Here is a 6,276-nt window from a genome sequence, read left to right as displayed (position 1 = left end):
GTTAAAAAGTGAAATACATGACTTATTTTGTCAAACACCACCAACTTATAAGTCACTCCTGCTTATAAGTTTTAAGTTGGTTCACCCCTGCTTAAAACTTATAAGTCACCCTTTTCCACGTGGGGTCCACACCTTTAATGAACTTATAAGTCATCTACAGTCAAACAAACATGATTTACAAGTCACTAGTTTTCAATCACCTAGCTTAATAAATCATCTTACTTATGGAAACCAAACATACCCTTAGACTCCCTCTCGGTCACGTAAACACGCCAGCACACCGGACTTGGGCTCCTTCAATCACGGCAAATCAGCTGGCCCCTAACCGTGTTTACACGCACGCACGTACTGGCCTACCCAGCCTTTCAGGCTGGATGCACACGTATAATAATACCACGCCACCTCACGTCTTCCCACGTATAATAGCCAGCCTTTCAGCTAGGTTGTGGTTGCGGACCAACGCTGCTGCATCGACCTCTACTTCGTTGCGCAGCGAGCCACAGCGTCCGTGCCCAGGCGAGGGTCCACATAACAGTGGAGAGCGCGTTAGGGTAAATTTTTTTTTATGTTTTGCATCGTAGAAAAAAACCAACAAATTGAAAAATGTGACGTGTTAGTTACAAAAATATCGAGCTAAAAGTGATATAAGTGATCGTGCAACAAACCATGTGTCTCGTACTCCCGTTGCAACGTCCGAGTATTTTTGCTAGTGATATCTAAAGGCAGACCCAACACGCTATAGTTTATTGCTATTGATGAGCTATCACGTCAGCAAATCGATAATACAGCAACTATCTTATCGAAGAGAGAGAAGAAAACAAGAGTCCGCATGGGCTCTAACGATGCAGAAAACTATTACTTTAGCGTTGGCCACTAACTCACCGAGGAGACACAACAAAACAAGAGTGGGCGTGGACTCCAACGATGAAAGAAACAATTACTTTAGCATTGACAACTAACTTATTGAGGAGAGAGAATGTGACAGAACCACTCGAAATAGCGTATTTACGGAGGCGCTCGTCTTCCACCAGACACTAAGCACCCCGAAAGCAACTACAACGAGCGGTGTTCGTCAGGCACACCCCAAGGGAGAACCCGAAAGATCCACATTTTTCCCAAGGATCCAATAATGAAAACGAGTTACAACACAAGTCCATCTCATACATTAGAGTTTCTTAAAAGTACATTATTACAATACCAAATACAGAGTGCGGAATGATAAATAGCGGAATATTAAAAGATAACATCTAACGATAAGATAACGAGGATTCCGTCTGAGCCCACCAGATGGATCCTCCACACAAGGAACTCCTCAAGCGTCACCTGCAACAGGGATAAATAAACCCTGAGTATATAATGTACTCGCAAGACTTATCCGACCAGTGGGAATACTTTCCCGACTTCAAGGAATATGCTAGGCTTTATGGTTTGCTGGTTCTCTTTTTAGCAAAAAAGCAATACTAATAGTGAGTCCTTATTGATACATTATTATCATCAGCCGTATTAAGTTTTTATCTAGTCAATCTATATAAGCTCATGTTCTACTTTCAAGCAAGAGTTGAGCAATCGATACTGTTCCTTCTCCTTTTTCCACTTACAGTTCTTACTACGGTGCTAAACCGTAGACAAGCCGTACCGGATAACCCGACGATTCGCGAATCAATGTACCCAGCTAGGTGCCCCGAAGACACACGCCCCGCTTGTGCCCCAGGCACAAGCAGGACTAACCCACCACTCTCCTGTCCCGGGTGTCCAGGTCCCCGTCCAAACTTGGACTCCAAGCCCCCGCCTTTGAATCCCGGACTCAGTGCGGTGCAAGGACCTCCACCACCTCCTCTTTCCATCAGTCGGTCCGGAAAGAACCGGATCCGCGATAAGAGAGCAGCAAGTCTTCCCTACACCCATATCCAAGTATGTGCTCGGGACAATAGTCTGTGACTTGCCTAGAGTCATATGCAACGACCGGTCCTTAATCGACACAGACAGGGAAAAGTGTAACTGGGCTATGCCCTGTTGGCCGCAGGACACAACCCCTCACACCCACCAGTACCAAACCCACATCTCTGTCCGGTCACCATTTTCCTTTCCATTATTTCGTCATGATATCATAGTTTAATCACCTATTTGCGAGTAACGGCAGGTTACTCACGCTACCGACATCCTAAGCATAGCAACTACTCGACCTGTACTAGTAGGACTCATGATGGATATATTTATGCATATAGTTTCCATAAAATGCCTGTAACGTAAATGCAGATCATATAATATATTCAGTGACCATTTAAAAATAGGGGTTATGCACCGAGGCTTGCCTTGGGTAGGTGCCGGGTCAGTAAAGTCAACACCAACAGGCTCCTGGGCTCCCTCCTGCGTGAAGAGCTCCTCCTCGTACTCCTCGATCACCTCGTCGTACTCCGGTTCGCCGACGGGCACGAAGTCTACCAGCTCGTGATCTACATGCATGAAATGATGATGCAATGCTTAGGAATATAACAACAACAGCTCTCAAAATAAAAGTACATTGATTTAGCTACTAAGCTATGGCTATCGACCATGGTACTAGGCTACCTATTGTCACCGATAACCATTTCGAAGTATCATTACTGTTATAGCAACTACAACTATTCTTACCCCTAATGCTAGTTTACGCTATATACGATAAAGCAAAGGTAATAGCTACTCTATCTAACAGCTCGTTCTAAGGCTACAAAATTTACAGCAAGTACATAATATCCTAGTGAACCTACTGTGAAATTTTTAAAGCTAAAACTATTACAGATTTGCCACAATAATTCCTACAATATATGAATCTATATAATACTAAGCTTTCTAATTAGAATTTATGAGCCAAACCTTGTCACAGCTAACTGCAATCTAACTGGACTAATACGTAGATGGTATTTTTGCGAACCTAACAAAATTAGTTTCACTATTTTTTGGCATCTACACAATTCACTACCAATTACTAAAGTTCAGCTTTAAAACTAAGTTGAATAATCATTTCTATGCTTCTGGAACTTAAGAAAACAAATTCTAATTCGCGGCCCACAGCGGCTCGGCGCAGCCCAGCAGCGCCAGCATGCGGCGCGGCCCAGCAGCGCACGGCGCAGGCAGCAGCGCGAGCGCGGGCGCGGCCCAGCAGCAGGCGCGCAGCAGCAGCAGCGGGCGCGCGGGTGCGGCAGCGGCAGGCAGGCCGGCCCAGCGCGGCAGCAGCAGGTGGGTGCGAGCAGCGCTGGCGCGCGGCGGGCGCAGCCAGCGTGGCAGCGTGGCCCAACGCGGCGGCCCAAGCGCAAGCAAGCCCAGGCGGCTGCGGAAGTAGGCCAGCGGCGGCAGCACAGGCGCAATCGCGAGCAGCGCGACCCGATGAGCAGACCAACGAGCGGGAGCAGGTCCAGTCGTATTTCTAACGTATTACGGGCTTTATTTTCCTACATGAAAGCAGCCCTAAAATAGATGTGACGCAGGAATGACATCATGCTGTTGTCAACAAGCTAACAACAACAGTACGCACCTCTGGCTGCTCTGCTTTCTTGCTCGGACGTGGTGCGTGGGAGTTCGTCGGCGCTGCTACTAGCTCGATGCAGAAGAGCGTGATGTGAGTATTGCTAACTGGAAAGTGGTGGAGTGCTGCTAGACTACTTTGCAGAGGCGACCGCATTCAGAACTTAAAGCGGTCGGCGATGGTGAAATTTGAATGGACGCTCCGACATCGTACTACCATACAGTGGTGGGTTAGGCACCGCCTGTACTTCCGTTCGTCCTTCACACGTGCATGAAAAATAAAGATGGCCAGTACAATGGTTTGGCCAGCCACCGTCCAACACAACATGACAACAACTTGCGTGGCTTTGTGTGCAACATGAAAAGGAGAGCCAATTGCATGCATGCGTTCATTAGCCTTTTTGTTTAATAAAAATTCGTTTAGGACACCAATAATATAACGTGACATGAAACTTAACATTTATTTCTTATTTCGGATAAATGTTTCAATGCCGTATATTGATTTATACTCCCAATTACACATATGTACAAACAAGTATGATGCTCATGCAGAACTTAGCAAAAAGCTGTACAATGTAACACCGAGGGTGTTACAAATCTACCCCCCTAAAACAAAATCTCGACCCAAGATTTCATGTGCCTAGTGTGAGAGAAAAAAATAAATAGGAATTACATCTTGACGCAGCAACTAACTATCAAAACCAGAGAGGAGGTGGGGGTAATGCTTTAATAAGTAGCTCTCTTGCTCCTAGGTGGCTTCGTCCTCTGAATGGTTTTGCCATTGTATCCTGTAAAACTTTATTACCCTGTTCCTGGTCACTCTCTCCTTCTCATCCAAGATTTTTATAGGATGCTCCACATAAGACAGATCAGGTTGGAGCGGAAGTCCTTCTATTTTCACAGATTCTTTAGGAACTCGTAGTTCAGTTGCGAGACGTGAAATACATTGTGAACTGCCGAGAGAATTTTAGGGAGTTGGAGACAATAAGCAACGGGACCACACTGCTGCAACACCTTGTATGGACCCACATACCGAGGGGCTAACTTGCCATGGACACCAAACCGATGTACCCCTCTCATAGGAGATACCTTGAGATACACATAATCCCCAGCTACAAATTCCAAAGGTCTTCTTCGCTTGTCTGCGTAAGCCTTCTGTCGACTCTAAGCTGCCTTCAAGTGTTCACGAATTATATTTACTTTCTCTCGGGCCTCCTTTATGAAATCAGGCCTGAAGTACCCATGGTCTCCTACTTCAACCCAGTTTAGTGGCGTCCTCCACTTCTGTCCATATAAAGCTTCAAATGGCGCCATGCGGATACTCTCTTGATAGCTGTTATTATATGAAAATTCTGCCAGCTTCAAACAATGATCCCACTTCTTAGGAAAAGAGATGGTACAAGCCCGCAGCATATCCTCGAGCACCTGGTTCACCCTTTCAGTCTGACCATCAATCTGTGGGTGGTATGCCGAGCTTCTGAGAAGACGAGTACCCAAACACTCCTGGAGTTTCTCCCAGAAACGAGAGACAAAAACTGACCCTCTATCAGAGATAATGGTGAGAGAAACTCCATGTAGGGTCACAATCCGATCAAAGTATAACTCCGCATACTTCTTTACATTGTATCTAGTGTCCACCAGAAGGAAGTGGGCAGACTTGGTGAGACAGTCCACAATGACCCAAATCAAAGTTTTTAAGGCGGTAAGGCGAGGTGCGGCGCTCGACCCCCTTCCAGACGCCTAGGCGAGTTAGGCGCTGGGAGAGGCGACGCCATACACATACTCTAACCTTCCATAGGATAGCACAAACATACACTTATACATACCTTTTTGCTGCCAATTCTGGAGCTCATGTAGCAGTGATCCTCCTGTTTCTAGTTGCCTTCTTCCATGTGCCATACAACCCCTAACAAGTTTCAACATGTGTGACTCATTAATATAATTATGTAACAGAAATACTTTATAATCAGATTAAATATGGATAGTGAAATACCTTTTGATGATCTGACCTCTCTTTTCTTCTCCCAAACAGCAAGCTGCATATACAATAAAGAATTTAGCAACAGCAAGGAAATTTAGCAACAAAAGACACAAGCAAATATCAATATGTCATCATTACATCAGCTGATAAGCCCATAAACTCATATAAGAGTCTTAGTGGCATAGTTAGCCACATTACAAACATTCTAGAAATATAGATAAGAGTCTTAGTGGCATAGTTAGCCACATTACAAGCAGTTCACAAATATAACTAGTGCAGATCTGAAATCTACTAGCCATATGCTGCTAGCAGCCAACTCTCAACATTCAATATCCATCATCAAACTCATCAAGGATGTTTGGACCCTCCATGTTTTCGCCGCCACCGTTGGAGCCATTAGGATCCTGCTCACAATCACTCACATCAACATCGTCATGTGGATCTTCCTCTTCCTCTTCTTCATTGGCCCAACCTAAGTCTTCTTCAAGTTCAGCCAACCTTGACTGTCCATTTCTTGCACGCTTGCTGCTGGCATTCCTTGGAAGATTGCGGCCTCGCAGCGAGCTTGATGCACCAACAGCTTCATCCACAAGTTCCCATGTAAGGCCATTACCATTGTCACCATTGTCACACCCACGGGCACCTTAAGGATGAACATAGGAGGAGTCAGCCCACTCATTGTCCCAATCAAACTCCTCAATGACCAAAGGATCAAAAATTTTCCCTTTTTCTCATGCCTTAACTGAAACCTGGTCTTCATCTTCCGGTTGTAGGAAACAAACACAATATCATTT

The sequence above is a fragment of the Miscanthus floridulus genome, chromosome 11 (assembly GCF_019320115.1).
Source record: "Miscanthus floridulus cultivar M001 chromosome 11, ASM1932011v1, whole genome shotgun sequence".
Lineage (NCBI taxonomy): Eukaryota > Viridiplantae > Streptophyta > Magnoliopsida > Poales > Poaceae > Miscanthus > Miscanthus floridulus.
This window is presented reverse-complemented; position numbering follows the sequence as displayed.